Raw genomic sequence first — 23,327 nt, forward strand, 5'->3', positions numbered from 1 at the left:
CACACATGCACACGTGTTCACATGCACACATGCACACATGCACACATGCACACATGGTCACGTGTACACATGCACTCATGCACACATGCACACATGCACAGGTGGACACAGGCACACATGCACATATGCACACATGCACACATGCACACGTGGACACAGGCACACATGCACACATGCACACGTGGACACAGGCACACATGCACAGATGCACACGTGGACACAGGCACACATGCACACATGAGCACAGACACGCCTGCACACATGCACAAATGAACACCCTGCAGTATACACACAGAGCACTACTGAGTTACACTACTGTTACTAGCATTATCAGGACTATTATAGGTTATGTTAAACACACTCACCAGCATGGATGGCCTGTCTCTGTAACCCTGGAGGGACCTGCAGAAATGATGAGATTAAAGTCAGTGGGCACATCTGTGCCATTGATATTGCATATGATACAGTGTACAGAACAGTCAGGTGTACATATGGCATATTACCTGCACGCTCCATGTCGTGCTGCTGTGTGGAACCAGCCTCCATCATAATGCAGGTGTACTGCTGTTGGTGTTCCGGGGCTGGAGCCACAACACTTAGGAGTAGCCCCTCCAGTCTGGTGAGGGGGATGTGGCCACCCCACCTCCTGTGGCGACCTGTTGCCTGTGGATATCTGATGCACGCTGCCAGACACTTCGGATTAAATCACTGCAGTGATGTCGTACCTGCTCATATGTCCTGTTATGCGTGCCAATATCATTTACCCTACGGACAAGGTCTTGCCACAGTGCGGCCATCTCCTGCTGATTCTGACTGGTGCGGGAAAACAGGATGTCATACTCCCACACCAGGCTCTGGTGGATCTCCTCATCTTCCGCCACAGAGTAGGCAGGGTTACGGTGTCGCGCCATCTCCCTGGAAGAGAACACAGACAGGATATCAGCAGACCATGTCAGCAATATATGGCACACATACTATACATGATACTCATGTATAGTGATATTCTACTACTCCCATATGTTGCATGTGTGTGTGTCGTGGTGGATACACAGGTACATGGCCAGATATCAGTGCTCAGCCAACACCTGTGCAACAATACCTGCCACATTCCACACAACGTAGTAGCATGCCCCATCGGTCAGCACACACTGACAGGTACAATGCACAACCTCACTCTGGGGGTTCATCCCAAGGTACTGTATGTGGGACACCGTCCACTACTGTGATGTGGACAGACATTACTCGGCCTGGATATACATATCCCACCACCACCACCAGCACAGTAGACTACTTTGATATGTATGTGGTTAGACAGTTATTCACTTGCTGGGACTGAGATGGTATCCATGCAGCACACTGGGCCAGTGGAAGCCACAAGCCACACTGCTGACCCCTTTGCAAATGCTTACCACGGACATGCCGCGGATTGCATGACACTTGCACACACATGTCTAACCCATACCCTATGCACAAAGGTTAGGCATCCTGTCCGGTGGACCCCAGACAGAGGCAGATTGTATAACAATAGCAGGAGGCTACTGCAGGACAGAGCACATTCACATTAAGGGTAGGCATCTGTGGTCAGCACTGGTACTACGCTACAGTCCGTCATAACAATGGCCATGGCCTACTCTGGGAGGGAAATGGACACAAACAGTATGGATGACCACAAGGCCTTCTTCAGTTATGTTACACATATGGACCACATGCCTCAGATATGCTCTGTGTTAATCCACACCTACTTAACATTCACCAAACACAGGCATATTGGCAACAATCCTGCAGACATGTTCGGTGACATATCCCCCCTCCTTCTCCCCCACCTTTGAAATATTTATCCCAGCTGGATGTAACCTCCCTATCATCGCACATGTCCAGGTGAGGGCTGCCCTCAGCAGAGGAGAACACACAGCATCACTGTGACCTCGTGGTCCCCCTGGATGTGTGCTACCGGCACTCTGAGAGGACATACCACCAGATGTAACACTGATAGTTTATCTTGGCTGTGCTACAGGATATGTACCTGGACAGTGGCATACAGCAACAGTGGTCCCACGACACTAAGGGGGCACCTCGACTGACCCTGGGAATTACCACATCATATGCATAACAGGCCTGGTCTGCTAAGGTATGGAATTATGCAGTATGGGATGCATATGCAGTGACATCAGGTACCTGCAGACACTTGTTCCCAGCCAGTGTGCCTTTGGGATGGGCTGATCCTGACTTTTGGGCCTGGCTGACATTTCAAAGCAGTCACTACAGCCATTGCCAGGCCAATGCACAGACACATGCTGCCAGGATCCTGGCCTATGACTGCTTGACATGTGATGTATGGTCATCCCCTTTTGGTGGAACTACGTACACACAACATATCACATGGACATACCTATGGATACAGACCTATGACACATTTGGAGGGTTCACAGTATGCACACTATTAACCTGCTACTTTGCATTACCTCTGTTTGTCGCAGCTGGTTGCGTTACCACAGCTTCTGCTTGCTGCTGCTACTGTCAGTGCTGACAGCTTCAGGCTACAGAGAGTCACAGTGTCTGTTTTTTTTTTTTTTCTCTCTCTCTCTCGCTCTCCCTCTGTCTGCTTACAGACAATGCAATGAATGTATTGCATGTGGGGAGTGTTAGCACTGGATGCTTTTGTAGGTATCTGCATAGGTCCATGTGATGGTCTCTGCACCAATTGTAAGCCAGCATTTGCTAATTGCATACAGCCAGTTGTGTACTGATTGCAGTTCTCACTGTGATTTCAGGTCAGTGCTATAAAAGGGTATGTGGGATAGGCGTTGCCCTTTCAGATTGTGAGGGCGCGGACCATGCTGGTATGCTGTGGACAGTGTTCTGTGACTGTAAAGGTTAGTATCTCTCTCATGCTTCAGGCTGTGTTGTATATTCACAATTCTCCATTCCTCTCTCATGTTCCCTGTAGCAAGTGTGTATGCACATTGACTCCTACAACTATATATAGATATATATATATATATATATATATATATATATATATATATATATATATATATATATATACATATGCATACATATATCTATGTACTTTAACTGACCTTATTATCTACAGGCTGCCAACTAGCATGGCTGTTTCTTTTCACACACTACTATTATGGAAATCCAGTAGTTTTGACATTTATTTTCAATGACATGCTTTGTGTACTACACATCCTATATTTCCTTTACATTCATCCCTACTTTTACATGTTATATTTATTTTAGCACAGTGTTTTTGTATAAGAGTCATGGCTTAGTGGTAGGTTGTACAGACAAGTGTTTCCAAGGTCCTGGGTTCGGGACTGACAGTGGGAGTTTATTTTTCTTTTGAACTGAGTACAGGACCTGTCAATCACAGTGACTAAGGCACTTTTAAGCAGTTGTAACCGGGCTAGCGCTGGTTTGCGCAGAGCTCACGCATGCGCACTGGCAGTTAGCTCCGCACACACCCGGTTACAACCGCTTAATGGTGCTTACTCTGGCGCACACCCGCACTATTTTCTTTGAAAGAAAAGAAAATGGGGTTGATAGGAAAGTGGTGAAAAAGGGGTCACAAAGAGGGTAAGACAGTAGGGAAACAAGCTTGGGATGTGCAGGAGGGATGTAGGTAAGGCCCATAGCTGCCCATTTCTTCATCAGCAGCAGCTGTGCATATGTATGTAATTTGGTGTGACATTTGAAACCTTCCACCCCTGAAAGAGGTGTCAGGACAACAATAATACTTGTTGTACAGCCAATTGTAATTGATAGGTTCCATGTCCAGCGGACATGTGTGCGGAATGGGCAGCTATGTATGGGGCATAATTTTTTTGTGGGTACAGAGTGCCCTTTTTTTATTTTTTGTGTTTTTTCAGGTAAGAGTGGTATGTCAGGTGAAGGAAGTCGGTTCAGCTGGGGAGGTAGGTTGGGTAGGTAAACAGACAAGACAAACAAGACGCATACAGGGGTGGTGTATGACATGTGTGGGGGGGTTACACAATTGACGGGGACGGAGGTTTGGATATCCAGAGCCCATGAGCCCACAGATGGCAACAGTGGAACTGATATCCCCACCCATAGGCAGTTGCCACTGTTCCTTCACTGCCCAGGATGGGGCTGTGTTGGGGGCTGTGTAGGCAGGGCAACAGGCATGCCTGTTAGTTGCGCCACCCATGCCTCGAGCTGGCGTAGGGGCTCAAGGACAGAGTCCCGAATCTCCCTACGCACCACAGTCCGGACGCTACGGAGGGTGAGTGGTGGATCTTCTCTGGCCACACTTGCAGAGGGGGGGCGAGCCCCATCCCCTGCAGCGCTTCCACCCGCAGGTGGCACAGGGCCACCGGAGGAGGGTCCAGACTCGGCACTAGTGCCAGGTGCACTCGCCAGCTGAGGTGGGAGAGGTGGGTCCGCTGGAACCCGCCTTCCCTGTCGCCCTATGTTTTGCATTATGTCATGACAGTTTGGGTTAGTGACATATAATACCATTCACAATTAGTTGTAACAGCATGCATTAGTATTCCCATTAACCAAACACCCAGATATTCACACCATTGAACAGCGTGCATAACACATGCATAATGTGAACAGAAATACACAGTCCAACAACATGCAGGGTTAATTGATGGCAACAGGCCATCAGGTGTGGATGTATGAACAGGGCAGATGCATCAACGGACATGCAAATATATATGACCCAACAGGACAAACGTCCAGGGGTGTTAATTGTGATTGCACATACCATTTTCACATGGAATGGGTTATATGTGGTTATAGGGTGGGGTAAAGAAAGTAATATTAACACCTTCGAATAACAATACATATGCTGTACATTTCTAATAGCTACAGTTATATACACACTACTGTTCTAACTACAGTTTCCTATATGATAACTATTTCACCTTGCTGATAGGACTGTTACTGCAACATCAATATACATTTTAGTGTTCTTTATACACATTCATATCTAGCTTTGTTCAGCTACATCATCTTGCTACTTTTGCTTTATATAGCTGTAGACAAGTGTGGATGTTTGGTATATCAGACAATCATCCTATCTGCGTATTTCAGACTGAGAGTAACATATCCAGATTTTGTGATACACATTCCACATGCAGCAACACTTTGAACATATTTCGCTGTTTGGTTTTGAATCTCACATGCATTTCATTCTGTCTTGACTGCAGTATACTTTATTCAGGGGTTATTACTACTGTATTGCTGGATTCATGACACTTTCTCACACTCTCTCACTTGCTTTCATTTTACTATTCAGGATGGTATTTCTAGGCTTTATTGACATGTTTTAACAGTAGTTATTACAATCCTTTCCAGCAGTCTCACTTCTGTCATGTTTCAGTATTTCCACAGGGATATATTTCACACATGTGATTTCATCATCTTCTGCAGCTATACTTTTCAGCCTGCTGCAGGTTGTGTACTATTTTCTTACAGGCAGGGCATTTTTATTTCAGAATATATGTCGGACAGTTTCATGTTTAGGTTACACTTACAGGCTGGAAACTCTTGTAATCAAGCAATACTTGCATACACTTTCACACTGTTACTTGCAGATTTTATTCCTTACTGACTACACTGCACTCTTTTGCTGACTGTCATACTTTTATATTTCTTTACAGTTACTGGTAGTGGATTACTGACCTGCCTGGTGGCGCAACCGCACCAGCCTATCGCCATAGGCTCTGCGGTTCACAGAACGGACACCTGCAGCTGTAATATAAATGAAGTAATATTGGAATACACATCTCCATAATATCAGCTAGTTTAATTTTTTACATACATAATTAAATGTTACTTAGTAGTGGGGCGTTGGGTGTTTGCCGGGCCTCCTGGATCCAAAGGTTCCGTTGGTCCTGCTTGCGTCTCTTCAGGTCCACATGGTGGTGACGGACCTGCTCACCAGTCCTTGGAATCCCTGTGGCACTGGTGAGATCATGAGCCAACCGGTCCCACGCCTCAGCCCTGTATGCTCCCCAGAGGACCTGGCCCTGCATGAGTTGGGCCTCATGATTGTGGACTAGGAGCCAGGCCATGTACCTGGACTCCTCAACACCCCACCTCTGTGCTCGAAAGCGACTACCCTCTCCTACTCCTGACATTCTGCCTGCAGGTCTGTTCTACAATCGTTTATGCTGTGTATTCCCACCTATGGGGCTTATATAGTCCGTTTTTCCCGCACATATCTGTGATTGGACATTTTGGAATTGTATCAACTTCAGTAAACCTGCATTGTCATGCTGTAGTTTGTCTTCATTCCTATATATTAGCTATTATTGCATTTCTAGGTACTGCTGTCATGGCTTAGTGGTTCTGTACCTTGAGTGTGGTGTATAGTATCCTGGGTTCGAACCTGGCCACTGCTTTTTATTTTTCATGACTGCCTAGACATGCTGAGGGGTGTGTCTGTGTAAAGGCAGTTTTGATACGGCTTGCTCAACGTTGCCCGTCGGTTTGCTTGTTTGCGCGGTGCGCAGCTCCGCACAAACGGGGTACGCTGGTTTAAGCCTCATTTGGCTATCGGCATGCATATTACGCTCAGCTCAGTTAGGGGCACATAGATATAGCATGTTAAACCACTGCTCAGCTACGGGCACTCATTTTGCACCAGTTAAACCACTGCTCATCTACGGGCAGATACACTCACCCTGTTAAACTGCAGCTCATCTATGGGCACATCTGACATTTTTTATTCTTTTGTTACCTCACATTTCTTCAATATGAATGGGCTATTTCATTACATTTTACATAAGTTGTGGTTTTATGTCTACATATTTGTCAGGGACTTGTTTCCTCCTTATTTTGCCAAAAAAAATGGTGCTGTGGGGGCTCAAACCATGAATGCCTGCTCTGCAGCCAGCATCTCTACCGCTATGCTATTGCTTCCTGGTTTATTTTGCATATTTAGTTTTTATATGCTTTCCCACTGACTGCTAACTGTAGCTGCGCTACGGGCACGCCCGCGCAAACGAGCGCACTCACGGTTAAACATCTTTACAATTTAAAAAAAAATTATAACGTTCATTTATATTTATTTTATGTTCATAGTCTGTGGGGGCATGTGTTGTGTTCTGTTTATTCACATTTCCATGGACTCTGTCATGGGTGTTTCCTTTGGGTACTTTTCCTCTTCTGGGGGCGTGTCCGCTTACAGGGCTCGGCCTACGGACACGCCCCCTACTGTCTTACACGGACCGTGTTGGCCTTCAGTGTGATTCAGCATGCTCTCATGAATATGCAGAGCATGCTGACATCACTCCGTTTAACTGCAGCCTCCGTGTAAGAGTTATAACTCTTACACGGAGGCTTCATGAATCCTGCCCATTACTTTTGTAACAATAAATATCACTGATTTATTTTCTGTAATTCCTCACTCAGCTGGAATGGAATGGGTTGAGGAAGCATTACTAGAAGCTAAAAAGTTTTCATTCAAAGACTTAAGAGTTTTAATTGAGTTATTGGATATAGTACAAAACAATAATTTTATATTATTTGAAGGTGAGTTTTTTAAGAAAATCAAAGGAGTTGCTATGGAGGCATGTTGTCCCTCCAGTTATGCTAATATAGTTTTAAATATTTGGGAGAAAAAAATACATTTTTAACTCATTGTATAAAGATTTTGGTGTATGTATAAGAGTTACCTAGATGATTTATGCCTTTTCTGGACTGACATAGAAGAACATTTGAAAGAATTTTTATTATATACAAATAAAACTACAGAATTTTTAAAATTGACTTATAATATTACAAGGGATTCAGTGGACTATTTATATAGGGTTCCTATTAGAACTCTAAATGCTTGAAATGTCAAATGTCATATTGTCGACACCATACGATCGACATTTCAAGAGTTCAAAGGTTAAACAAATTTCCCTTTTCTGCATTGAAGTGTGATCTCGGAGTTGGTATATTTAAGTAGGGGAGGTATGGAGGGTGTAGCCCCCCATGTGGGGGGTGCACCGTTAAGGTAAGTTTTTTTTTGTAATATTATATATTCAAACTTAAAGTTTGAATATATAATATAGGCCCTTTATATATTACAGTTTGTAAAGATTATGATAGAAAAGAATTTAAATCTAGGGTTTATAGAAATAGTACATTTTCTAACTCATATTTATTTTTTACTAGTGCCCATCTGTACAAACAAAAGAGAAGTATAATAAAAGGGCAATTTATTAGAATTTCGAGAATGACTTCAGATGAAGAAGAGTTCCTGAATTAATGTATTAAGCTGAAAAACATATTTTTGGAGAGAAGGTATTCCAACAACTTGATAGAAGAAGTCTTAAAAGAAGTAAAAGAAGGGAGAATAAATAGATTTGCCCCCATTTTAGGTATTGAGTCAAAAATTGACAATGTAAGGGTAATAGAAAAATGTACAAGAAATGAAGAAAGTAATTACACTAGGGCTTTTGAAAGCTATAACACCAAGAACAAACTGATAAAAATGACAAACACTGTAGACCGGACTGTCAGCAGCTAAATAAATGCATACAAATCAATGCACCAAGCTGTAAAAAAACTCATGCAAGCCAAAAATGGTTAGCGCTTTCATTTAATCCAATATTAAACTTCTTCAGACAACACATACAGTTCATCACTTCCTTTAAATAAGACCTAAAAGCATTTCATTGGCTAAGACAATTATTCAAAGTAGTTAAGACAATTATTTAAAGTGATACTTCCTTAAAAATAGTTTCAATGGAAATGTCACAATTTATAAGAAGATAAGACACCATCTCTACCATAATAAAGTTGAATTATAAATATATATACAACACATAAGTACATATTTCCTAAAATTCCTTGTAGTTTAAAATCTACTAAATATTTATTCATATACTTATATTAAAAAACCTTGCTATTCGATCTTTATAATTTCTTTCTTTCTAAAGCCCTTAATTTTAACACTGCAGAAATTGAGGTACATTCATTTTTACCTGGCCATGAGTCTGCTTGCAGCTACAACTGCCATTTTAATTCCTTTAATTCTAATTGCAGTCCCCATGGTTGTTTGTCATTTATAAGTACATGGTCAATGATAATAAAGTAAAACTTATGGCTTAGAAATTCCGTAATATCTTTAGATAAGGCATTATTTATATTGAATTTTCTTATGGCATATTCATGCTCATAAATTCTTTGGCTAATCTTTTTCTCTGTTTTTCCTATATAAAATGCAGTGCATGAACTGCAGTCTGCCAGGTAGACCACTGCTTTAGAGTTACAATTGTACTTTCCTTTTAACTCATACTTATCATTTCTTATAATGAAATTATCGGTTTCTCTTATTTTGTTACACCATGTACATGCACCACATTTAAGCATTCCACATTTGTTATTATATGCAATAGCTTGCCCTTTCTTTAACAAGTCATTAAATCTCAAGCCTTTATTATATACAATGTGTGGTTTGTCGCCTACATGTTGTCTAACAAAAGGGTCATCTAACAAGATGGTCCAGTTTTTCTAGAATATGGAAATTAAGAACTTATGATCCACACTAAAAGTAATAACTAAAGCTTTTGTATAGTCTGTCTGTTTTTTGACAGCATTATGTGTCACATTACTCTCATTTTTATCTTGCATAGGAGAAAGGGAAAATTCTTTCTCTATTGCTAAACTAATGAGCTGATCATTACTACTTAAAATGGGTTTAAAAACCTCTCATTCTTTTACTTTGTAGTTCTTGAACTAAATCATCAAGTCCCATGGGGACTACAATTAGAATTAAAGGAATTAAAATGGTAGCTGCAGCTGCAAGCAGACTCATGGGCAGGTATAAATGAAAGTACCTCATTTTCTGCAGTGTTAAAATTAAAGGCTTTAAAAGAAAGAAATTATAAAGATCGAATAGCAAGGTTTTAGTATAACTATATGAGTAAATATTTAGTAGATTTTGAACTATAAAGAATTTTAAGAAATATGTACTTATATGTTGTATATGTATTTATAATTCAACTTTATTATGGTAGAGATGGTGTCTTATGTTCTTATAAATAGTGCCAACTTTTCCACTGAAAATATTTTTAAGGAAGTGCACTTTAAATAATTGTCTTAACCACTTTAAATAATTGTCTTAGCCAATGAAATGTTTTAAGTCTTATTTAAAGGAAGTGATGAACTGTATGCGTTGTCTGAAGAAGTTTAATATTGAATTAAACAAAAGCACTAACCATTTTTGTCTCGCATGAGTTTTTTTACAGCTTGGTACATTGGGGCTTTTGTTTTGAATTATGATAGTGAAGCTTCAATAATTAAGAACATTATAGCAAAGAACTGGAAAATGTTTGCAGGGTTCTGAGATTTGGATATGATTTTAAACAGCCATTAACATTTACCTATAAAAGGGATAGAAATGTTAAAAATATTTTAGAAAAAAATCCCCCCAACAATAGAGAAGTTAATAGAAGAAGAGGGACCTATAAATGTGGCAAATATGCACAATGTCCCTACATAAAAAATGCAGACAAGGTATATATAGAGAGTAGGGATAAGGTTATTAATGGTAAACAGTTCTCAAATTGTGAAAGCAAAGGAATTGTTTATATTGTAGAATGTAAGAAGTGTTCTGCATTTTATGTAGGGAATATGGAGAGAGCCCTTATGTGATTGGTGGTACAATAAATGGTCCAGTGTTGGTTTATGCCCTTGGTGTGCTGCTTGTGCCTTATTCATTCAGAGATACAGACTATAAAATGAGAACAGCTATTTAAACATTTAATAGCAAAATAAACAAAAAAAGAACAACTGTTTTGTAAATCACTGCATAACATGACTGTAGAAAGAAAGAAGATAAATCTCACAAAAATAGTATCATTGCATATGCTGCACCTCAATAACATAGAATTATTGCATGTGTATAAAATGATAACAATCATAACTCAAGTCATTAGCTCCTTTAATAACATTCACTTTTATTTATCCAAAGTGTGGAAAGAATGAAAGACAAATATCAAAAAATGTAATAATTGTGTAGACATTACCTTAATGACATAGGGTTATTACACATGGAAAATATGAAAATAACTTTATAATCCAAGTAGTACTTTATTAGCTCTTGACAGCAAGATATGATGTGCTTGCAGTTACTCAACATGCTTTATCTTTGGTCTATATTGAATAATTTCCTTACTATCATAATATATATTTCATAATATTTACACAGTATTCATAATATATATGTATATAATTCATATTATATTTCATAATCTTTTCCTCACCTATCATATATAAAAGGGTTTTTCCTCTTTAATATCAACTTCAGAGGTATCTGTAACAAAGTCTCAGAGGTGAATGCCTGAATTTACTGGCACTTACCTGACATAATCATAACCACAGATACATAGCTAAAGCTGAAAATTCATGACAAAGAAGTGGTTCCCCCAAACTATAACATCCTTAGGCTTAGTAGTAAAGAGAAAAAAGCAGGCAGGGGTTGCCACCATGTACAAATGAATTCTCAACCTTTCACTTCATCCAACTACAGCCAAAGCTATAGGAATGCTGAAATCCTTATGGCTACTTTGAAAATATAAAACATAACTATTTTAGGAGTATATATCCCCCTCAAGAAATAGCAGTGAAACAACTAAGAAACTCCTTTCTTGGGTTTTTTCATCTATCTTCTAAGAAACTAACCTAATGGGACATTTAAATATTGATTGACTAACAGTAAAAAGTATATCCTTCAATAAAAATGATAATCTATGTGGATTTACTCAACTTACATCTACCCCAACAAAATGCATCAAAAACAACAACAAAACACCCTGGACTGGGTCTTCACAAATTTTCCAGAAAAAATTGTTTCTAATGGCTCCCTACCAGACAATCTAAGCGACCACCTACCTTTATTGTAAGTAGTGTCCATGCACCCCAAAAGCACTCTGCATCAATCAATCTCATAACACTATTAACTTTGATAAAGATACCTTTACTAGTACCTTAAAAATCAATTAATTAGCAAGTACTAATAGGCCTTCCCCTAGATGAAGGAATATACTTCTTCAATAACACTTTCCTAGATATATACAGCAAACACGCCCTCATTAAAAATAAAAGAGTTAAATTCAACCCAGCTACTTGGTTAACAAAACAAACAAAGCTACCAATGACAAATAGAGACAAAGCCTGTAGTCACTGTAAAAAAGGACAAAACAAAAACTCCAATCTCCAGATTTACAGACAGCTTAAAAATCAGGCCAAAAATAAATCAAATGAAATAAATGATCTTACTACACCAGTCAACAAAATACAGATCATAATAACCTTAACACATTCTGCCCATCAATAAATAAACTCATTCACCCTGAATGTACAACTCAATCAACTCCCACAATAATGAACTTCTTCGAAGTATAGCTAGCCAGTTCAATACTTTCTTCATTCAAACAGTTGCCTCACACTTAAGAAGAGACAACCTCTATTCTTATACAAGAGTCTGTTCAACAACCAAATGCAATATTGTTCAAACCTATATAAATCTTCTCCACCAAAAACCTTCTCCTCAAACTTAAGCCTACCACTAGATAACCTTCCTCCTGAACATATTAAACTAGCAGCAGATGCAGTAGCCAAGTAAGCATTCTTATTAATTGCTCCATCAAAGAGAACTATGTTCCTTTGCTGTGAAAGAAATCCTGTGTTTTGCCACTTCATAAATGTGTGCACTCCACAGACTTCACCAACTACTGTCTAATTGCTATCCTCTTTCTCCTAACTAAAATCTTAGAGAAATGCATCCATTATCAACTACTAAAATCTACACTGGAAAATTATTTACTTTCTCCTACCCAACATGGCTTCCACATGCATTACAGTACCAACACTGCACTTCTCAATTTCTGTATTAACCAGCACCATAACACCAGTAAACTAGTATCAACAGTATTCCTTGACCTGTTCAAAGCCTTTGATATGGTGTCCCATTCATAACTTCTTAACAGATTCTTCCCCCTTGAACTAGACAGCCCATCCCTGTCATGTTTCTCCAGTTACTTATCTGACAGACACCAGGCTGTTAACTGGACCACTGACATCCACAACTTACCTTCCAATAACTGTAGGGGTTCCTGAAGTTTCTATTCCAGGAACACTCCTATTTAATATATTTATTAATGACCTTCACGAATCAACACAAAACATCTCTATTGTAGAGCATGCAGGTTGTGAAGGCTGACAGCCTGGCTAGATAGAATTTTATAAATAATTCTATGTCATTGTAAATATTAATGTAATCCACAGGCTTGTTCTACAAATGTAAAGAGAATTATATGTTATGATTAAACTATATGTTGTACTGATCTTCAAAAATGTAACAACAGTGCACTCCGAAAGAAAGCTGATAAGTCAAGTGTTGTATGACTGTTTGATCTTAAGCTCAGAGACATGATGTCTGGGCCAGGAAATTCTTTCTATTTTCTTGATTTAAGAGATAATTACTAAGGTTTTACATATATAATGTCTTTTATTGCTGTGTCTTCCTGCAGGTGCATAATTACAAAAGGAAATGCAACTTTTGAGTTGCTGTTCGCATGGGAAACTAAATCAGAACTGTTAAGAATGATATAATCTGAAATGATTCAGCAGTGCTGTGTTATCAATTTAAGACTTTCCCAGAGAGAAAGATTGAGCATTTTGGCTTTTGTCTGAAGAACATCCACTCACCGGCACTTGCTTGCTCTGTATGTAAGTCGGATCTTACACTTTAGTATTTCTCTTAGGGATAGATAGAAATAGTAAGTTTAGTCTAGCTATTTTCTATATTTATGTCAGACTTCTTCTTTCTTCTTCTTCTTCTTTCAGCTTTTCCCAGTTAGGGGTCACCACAGTGGATCACCCATCCACTCATGATTGGCAGTAGAGTTTTACAGTGTTGAGTTGCCAGCCTGGTGCCCAACCTTCCATGGAAGGCACACACATGCACACATTCACATCTAGGGCCAATTTGGAGTGCCCAAACCACATACAGCATGTCTTTGGGATGTGGGAGGAAACCGGAGCACCCAGAGGAAACCCACGCGACCACAGGGAGGACATGCAGACTCTGAACAGAAGGCATCCCAGCTGAGGATTGAACCAGAGAACCTCTTGCTGTGAGGCAACAACTCTAACCGCTGCACCACTGTGGCCACCCTTTATGTCAGACTATTCTACAGTATTATTTTAAAGCATTTTCCTGAGATTTCTGAACTCTGTAATACCATTGTGTTGAAGTAATAAGATTTGTCTTGTGTTTTTATTATTTATTATTAAATATTTTTAAACCTTTCAACTATGGCTATTTTGTGTAAAGGTAATTTAAGCTCTTAGAGTACATTGCATGTATTTGGTGATATTGTCCAAGCCACTTCAATAGCTTTAGCCCTGGGTCACACTTACTATTTGGATAACAGTAATACTGCACATTAAAATTGGTCACCCTTTGTGAAGGGCCTTATTAGTAGCTGATATGAGTATTTGGTGGCAGTGATTACTACCTTATAGCTGGCAGGAGGGGGCATAGCTGGAAAACCTGTGCAAGCCTTCCCCAGGAGTATCTGTGTGTTTGTATATAAACCAAATCTCAAAGTGTGTGTCAGCTACTTGGGCAGGGACATGAAGTACTGGTTGGACAGAGAGGGTACTGGAGGTTTTGGCTGAGATCTGGACCCTATAGCTGTGCCAGTATGGGTCTTGGGGATCTGGAGAGAAATGAAGAAACCAGCCCCAGACTGACTGTGATCTCTGTGTGCTCTAAAGGAATTTGTAATTTACTGTGTGAGTACTTGATATCCTTCGCAATGCTCATGCCCCTCATTGGTGCTAGTGGTGAGGATTGAGGCTCCTTGATTACTGGGCAGGTGCACGGGCATCACACAGATATTTAAACATACATCTGTTCAACTAAAACTATTGAAAAGTTACAGCAACTTACACAGGAATCCCATCTCTCTGTAGAGGTCATCGCTGTAAAACTCCCAGCTTCTACTGAATCTCTAAAAAAACAAACTTTTCCTCTTTATTCCTAAAACATTCAAAGAGAACAAACACAACTTCACCATAATGCCTTCCAGTAACACTGCAACTGAAATGGTTTCACACTCCAAGCTGCTAGGAATAGTAATTGATGGAAATATGAAATTTGATCTACATATAAAAGAAATAGTAAAAAAAATACACCAAAAACTTGATCTCCTGAATAAAATCAACACATTTTTACCAAAAGAAGCAAAACTATGTATAGCCACAGCATACCTACTTACAACCTTTCTGTATGTGGACCCCATACTTATCAATCTACAAACCACATAACTGAACTACTAGAACAGTGCTATAACAAAACCACAAAATTCACAGCTAACCTACAATACAGGTCACACCATTTCTTAGTCCTAAAAAGGCTCCTATGGTTAGAATTCCCTCACCGGTTTGTCTTATGCTTATCTGGATATCACACACACACACACACACACACACACACACACACACACACACACACACACACACACACACACACACACACACACACACACGCACACACACACATGCTAATACACCCAGAAAAAATGTCCATGCATAGCCAATATTCTTACTCAGTATATTCCAATTAGAAAACTATGGTCAAGGGATAAAGATTTACTAAGTGTGACCAAATCAACTGAGTAGGAGACCTACCCCGAGATGTAAACAAGGAAAAGTGGGCAAAAATGGGAATAACAGAGATGGTGTCCAATAATTTAGGAGGGAATTGTCACATTTTAATAGGGCTATGGTATTAGAATATAATAAAAACACAAAATAGGTTGAAGATGGAATTTAAAAAAAATGGAACATTTTAAGTATTTGTGACCCAAGGTTAGAATTTATTTAACAGAGTCTCATGTTTGTATAGAAAACTAACAATTTGAAAAACCTATTACAGGCGAAAAATTAAAAGGACAAGTTAAAATTATAAAAAGGGGTACTTAGAGGCACTACAAAATGTGGGTTTTGTAAATTTTTTCCTATATTAATGGTATTGACAAAATAAATTTGTAATTTTTTTGGATGGTTATTATGATATTTGGTTTAAAAATGGGAATCGTATTAGTAAGGGAGTGGTATAGTTGGTAGTTTGTTCAAATTGTTCTTGTTTCTATGTAGGAAAAACAGAAAGGGCTCTTAATAAAAGAATTTATGAACATTGCTTTGATATAGAGAAAAAAGCTCAATAATGCCTTATATAGGCATTCACTATCCTGTAATGGGTTCACTATTTTTTTATTTGGTATCTTAGAATTAGTTTTACTAGATCGCAGAGGGAGTCATTGGGAAACACTTTAGAATATCAGGAATTATTGTGGCAAATCTGCACAGATGCCAGGTCTCATCCAAAGATGTGCTGCTAAGTTATAATTCATAAGTCTAAATTATTTATATGTATTTTAATGGTCATATTTAATATAGTTACATCATTGTTCATTTCTTTGTCACTGTATTCACATTATTAGTATTTTATTAACATTTATGAATTATTTCACTTGAGGCTGATGCTTGCTTATATTTTGGGGCACATTTTGTCTCTTTAAGAGTTTAAGTGATTGATTTTTACTTTATATATATATATATATATATATATATATGTGTGTACAGCCTTTAATGGAACAATAGAGTTGGTTCTGATGAAGTCCTACAAAGGGACAAAAGCGCTTAACCTTTTTTTCAACAGTATTTTAGACTTGGTATATATTTTTTTGGATTGGTGTCTCATAAAGCCAATGGTTTTATTCAGTAGTTATGACTTTGTCAGTACTGTGTGGTCAACCCTTTTGTGAAATGTCAATCAATAATAAATGCAGTTCCTTCATTAGAAAGATTTGATTAAATATGTACCAAGCAATTTTACAGCATAGAGGTACTCAGTTATCTCCACAAACTGTTAGGTTCCCATACTTAGGTTAAGGTTGAATTAAATAACCCCCAAATAAATTGTATGACAAGTATTGTATGGTAATCAAATATTGCCATTGTTTATTTATACCTTTACAGCCACCTGTTCTATTCACAGAGTCCTATAAACACTGATGTTAATGCTGCAGTCTTTAAACAAGAAAAGTAAGTGAAAAATAAGGCAGAATGCTTCAGTCTGACATTAAATCAATCTGTGTTATATTTTCCATGGTTTGTAGTCAAACAGAATATTTTTTAAAAACAGATTTCCAGTCCAGTTGGAGCAAGTACAGATCAACAAGAGTCATGTTAAAAACTATTACTGTCAGTATAGCATGCAAGCATTGTCATCACTGTGAATCTCTGCTTCACCTGCATCTGAGGAGTAGATGTTAATCCTTTACTTAGTCATTTGCAGATCGAACAAGGACTGTCAACTCCATTAAATCCAGAAAACACATTATACCTTGTATAATGTGATCGGTGACAGTCTTGCAATAGGCTGACATATTACTCACCAGGTGCCCTGTGCAGAGTAGTGTGATTTGAAGACCAACAAAAGAATTTAGCAGATTCACTCCACATGATTGACATGGACTTGACTGATCCTCAGAAGCCTGCAGCATTAAAAGACTGAACACCATAACATCAAAAGCTTTTGTCCATAGGAAATCATTGCCAATGCAATTAATTGTATGCCAGCAATGATCCACTTTTATAGGGAGATATCTTTCTTCTTTGAGTTGGTATTACACCGGAGTTGGATACGTTTGAGGGGTGTGGGGTGATTTCCCCCAACAATGGGGGTTGCAAGGAAGCCCCCGCCCCCTGCAAAAAACAAGAAAAAAGGATTTTTCCTTTTTTGGTTTTTGGACAATTTTTTCTTTCTTTTGAAATGGCAACTTTCAGGAAGTTGGCATTTCATACTAGAACCTGATTCAGCACCTGTGTATGAAGGAGAACTCACTGACAATGTCTGTTTCTCACTCTGCAGCATTTTTTCTAAATAATTGTAATGTATCACTTGCTCATTACCTCATAAGTGTAGGTCAAACCATACATGAACTCTTTGACTATGGTGTCAGAAGAGTCTTGCTCTGCCAAATCTTGAACTCCATCAAATTTTATTTGCTTTCTTGGCTTCCATAAATTTTGCTTAACCTTTTCCTTTAGATAACATCTAAAACAGAACCACAATGGGGTGCAGTTTAGCTGCCTTATTGGACTGAAAGATTTGTGCACCTTTTCAGTTCACTGTATCACGTTTTGGAAGATGAGTCCATTTTACCCAGCTCTTTATGAGTAAATGCTTTGGACTGCCTCACCCTTCTTTTCAGGCACACCTGTATTCTTCCAATACACTTATACTTCATTATCTGTTATAGCCTTTCTTCTAGCAATTCATATTTAGCTAATTTTGTAAATGTTAAGTTTAAATACTTATTGTTCTGTTATAATCACCTGTATAATATTGGAATGATCAGCAAAAACTATTTCAAATTCTTATTGCTTTTAGTAGCTGCCAGAGGATATTGATTGAGTTTACTGTACATACTGTTTGCCCTATGAAAAATGCTAGCTAGTGAATAAAATTTTACCTCATGTCATCTCATCATTGTTAGTTGCTGCAGAAGCATTCAAGGGTTTTCCTGTTGTCTGTAGCTTGGCTGGCCTATCCTGTCAAGCTGGTCTAGAATTACTCATCCATTTTTGTTTTTTTGTTTTTTTTTTTTAGTTCTTTCTTTTCTTATGAGTCACAACAAATGTACAACATATATTTTCCAAATGGCTTTCAGTTAGAAAAAACAAACCTAATCACAAAAATACCTTCATGAACTAGGATTTTAACATCACAGGTTTTAATTTTAGCTTGCCTTTACCAAAAATTTTCAACCTGTATGGAGTTTTGAACTCTGCCATTATCTGGGTGGCTTGCATAGTGTGAGCAAGTTTTGTAAGCATTGCTATTTTCTTGGTAGGTTTCTCCAGCTGGACTGATAAATAGTCCTTCTTGTCAATATGAGACATTCAGTCACCATGTCCATAGGAATTATAATAATTATGATAAATGCCCTTACCTCACTGTATTCCAAGAAGACTATGATTCTCATTACAAACTCTTGAGTTAGGCTTACTGCTGGACTATTACCTTTTCGTTTTCGGGTTGCATGGATTGTATTATCATCCCACTAAAACTTCGGGAGTGCATTCAAGACAGATGATGCCTAATAGTCTGCTGCTATCTTTGTACATCTCTCAGTTGTTATTTCTGTCCATTGCTTAGAAAATGGACTCAGTGAATACTTGCTTCTCTCCTATATAGAAACTTAATCAAGGGAACATTTTGGCTTTAAATGGCATCTTAAATGGTATGATGTCTAATGTTAGTAAGCATGCCACACTTTCTTCCCTGATCACCTCTTTCTTCTCTGTGTGCTCAGTATAGATGACCCTTGTACATTTAAATGACGTATTTCAGATTATATACATTCAAAACTCATATGATTCTTTGAGAACATGTGAGCAACTGCAAGAATCTGCTGGAGTGAATTCCAATTACTTTTGTTCAGTTTTGAGTATTTACCCAAACAAATTTTTTGTGGATTATATCATTACTCTTTGAAAATTTATATATATACTCTTGTTTGTTTCTTTGCTTTTTGCTGTTTATATTATTATACTTTGTAAATCTGTATTCTATATCATTAGATCATTAGATTGTTTGTTGTTTTAACATTGGAGCTTTTCTCCCCGGGCCTCCACTGAAAATGGGCTCTCCATGACCCAATGGACTTTCCTGGTAAACAGATGTCAATAAATAAATAAATAACCAAATAAATAAATAAAATAAAACAAAACAAAGAAAAGGGAAAATAGGTGGTAAAACCAAACCTATAAACTCAATGTCTTTTATCTTGTGTGAGTATAGTTAGAACTATAAACCCTTAATTGAAGCATTCTGTGGAAAGGCATACAAAGGAAACAATGAAGTAAATACTAAAATGTCACATTTACTGTTTTTGGAAAGCCAAACAAAAGACTGATGGGTAAAAAATAAAATAAGCTACAGAATAAATAAGAGGGCTTCTGGGATAAATGCACACAAAAGCTAAATATAGTATCTATTTAAGAGAACACTAATTTAGTTTGGAATTACTCTTGATTGCCTTACAAAGCTGAAATACTCCAAGCCAACAATCTATTTCTAGACCTGTCGAAGGCCTTTGATGTGGTCAACCATAAATTATTCATCCATTCCCTAAAATCCATCTCCCTAGATAACCGTGCTATTCAGTGGTTCCTATCCTATCTGAATGGCAGACAACAGGCTGTATTATGGCAGGGTAAACTGTCCACCCTATTACCTCTCACCCTTGGTGTTCCTCAGGGCTCTATTCTAGGTCCTCTACTATTTTCTATCTTCATCAACAATCTTCATACTGCCATCCCTGATGCAACCTGCATTCAATATGCAGACAATTCTACCCTGATCTGTACGGCCTCCTCCCCTTTAGACCTGCAAACCTTAACACAAAACACATTTAACACAGTTGAAAATTGGCTCTCTAATCACCGTCTGTTGTTAAATCCCAACAAAACTAAACTGCTCCTCTTTACCCCCACCAGTAGATCCACCCCATTGTCCTTCTCCATAACATCCAACATCTCTTCAGATGACCATACTAAGCTTTTAGGAGTAATAGTGGACAATAATCTCAAATCTGATCTGCATATCAATAAAACTATAAAAAACATTAATAAGAAGTTTTGCTCATTATATAGAAGTAATCCTTTTCTAACTCCATTAGCTAGGACTGCAATCACCCACTCACACCTACTCTCTCTACTCTTTTGAGCAAAACAGAACTTAGTCACTGTTACAACCATATTGCCAGATTTGCCATAGGCTCAACATAGAGGGCACATCACTGTCAAAACCTCAGTCTTCTCGGGTGGCTAGAGATGCTTAGCCACCATCTGTTCAATCAGCTTATAGTAGCACACAAACTTCTCTACCATCCTGAAAATACTCTGGCACTCAAAAATATCATAAAGCCATACAGTAATTCAAGGCAACTATGATCATCCAATAAACTGTTGGTCCAAATCCACAAAGCCATTAACTCAGCCGGTGACTCCCTGTTTGTCAACGTCGTTGGTAAAACTTGGATTCACTTCCATCTAACCTTACCCTCGAACCTTCTTTAAGTCTCTTCAAAAAAGGTCGCAAACAGTATTTTAAAGAGCACTGGCTTTGTCCCTGTACTAACGCTGATTAATCACAACTTATTCAATGCCTTATTTAAATTAATATTGTATGCATCTCTTGCTCATAATAGCTTGCTGCAACCTGTTGTTTTTGTATACTATTTCACACTTGTGAGTACCTACTAGAGGGCTTTGTAAATAATTTTGACTCATATCTGTTATGTTCTGTCTGTGTTATCTGGAGCTTTTCTCCCTGGGCCTCCTCTGAAAATGGACATATATCCAGTCGGACTATCCCAGTCAACAAATGTAAAATAAATTAATAAATATTCTCTGCCCCTGATTCACAGCAAAGGACTGCCACCTGCTTGAAGAGCTGTTAAATCTTTGGATCTCTGCTGATTTCTTTTTGGCCTGGAGTATAGCTGTTATGTTTTGAAATTTAAAAGCTAATGCTTTAAAATTGCTCTGACAAATGGTCCATATAGTATAATCGGTCATTATAAATCCACACTTTATCTAGCAGGTGCAGTAACTAGAACAAAATATTGTTTGCGTCATAACATACAAAGAAGGCAGAGTCATATCTTGTGTTCTATAGAAAATTCACTGCTGGGCAGTTCATTCTTAATTTCAGATTACATTTGATTGTTCTTCTTCCATGCTGAACCATCTCTAGATACTTCCCTGTCATCATACTACTAAGGGCCAAGAACCTACTACAGCACGTTTTAGGTGCATTCCTGAGCTAGCTAGAAAAGGTAACTATGCTACTTACCTCGTTGATGTTCATTAGTATGGCTCATTTAGCTGACTGCACTGAACAGAAATTATCTCACTGTTTAACAGCTTGCATTTAGCAGAGTAGCTGCCTCAGGAAACTCATGTGCTTCTAGTCTACACTTACCAGTGTGATGTTTTACAGTCAGCAAGCACATTTAAGTTTTTTCTCTTGTCAGCGCTTTCAGCCTTTTATGTTCAATGTGCCTGGTGTCATTATGTGTCATACTGCACTGAAGGTACTCAAACCATATATAATGGCCTTTGCTATTTTAGAACACTAAGTGGTACCTATCAAAAAAGCACAGGAGGTTTTCATAATATGCTATTCACTGATGATGTTACTATTATAGCAGTATTCTTGAGCAAAAGTTGGCACAAAATCTCAAAAATAAACAAAATATAAATAAGAACATATACTTTGGTTGCCACTGCCTAATACATTGCTTTTCTTCTTCTCAAATCCCTTCTATCCCTTAGGCACTATTTGTCTAATTTCTTACCTGTCTCAAAGCAGGTAGACACCTATAGTCAGCCTTAATTTTTAACCCTTGTCTACTAGTTAAGTACTTTTTTTTCTCCTGGAAATCTGCTTTCTTGAAGGGCTGTGAGCTGGCATGACAGTGAGAGAGCATTTTATGCGCTACCTAAGCTTTGCTAACGGGTTTCTCAGTAGCAGTGACAGATAGGTCAAATCCTACTCTGTGCCAATGCTCTCAATAGTGCTTTTTAACTTCTTTCTTTTTTTAAAGCACTCTGCCTGATGTGACAGCTTTCAGATGGTTTGATCTGGAGGTTTGCAGAAAAATGGCCATGAAAGAAACCTAAGGATAAACTACTGCAGGTATATGGCAAACTGGTAATGAAAGGAAAGTACACCATGTAACAAGTACTGTGATAAAATAAATCAGCGGTGCCTGCTGCAGTGAAAACTCTGTGTGACAGCTACAGCATTATTTTATTTTAAATTGCTTCATTGCTGGTAATATATGCTGCATTTCTTTTCCCAAATGAGTCTGTATTAAATCCTTTTCTCACATTTAAATTGATAAAATGACCAGATATTTTAGTACCACTGCTACTAGGTCTCCAGCTGCAAATTAATATTAATCGTACTTTGGGAAGCTGCTATATTAATCAGTAGGTGATCAAACAGAGTAAAGAATGAAGATGAAAACTGACTAAGCAAGTCTAGGCAAAAGGTTTGTCCTTTGTTTTACTTTAGAGAAATTGTACCCCCAAGGGCACAGAAAGGGGTATAAATATAAACATATTTTTCATAGATAAAACATTTTATCACAGCTACATGCCTACACTTCAGCTACATCTGAATCCAGAAATTCTTTAAATGATAATCTAAGTGTTTAACAAAGCTGTATTGGACTCTTGAAAATAAAAACATATTCATGTCT

The sequence above is a fragment of the Protopterus annectens genome, chromosome 10.part0 (assembly GCF_019279795.1).
Source record: "Protopterus annectens isolate FY-2018-M chromosome 10.part0, PAN1.0, whole genome shotgun sequence".
Classification (NCBI taxonomy): domain Eukaryota; kingdom Metazoa; phylum Chordata; order Ceratodontiformes; family Protopteridae; genus Protopterus; species Protopterus annectens.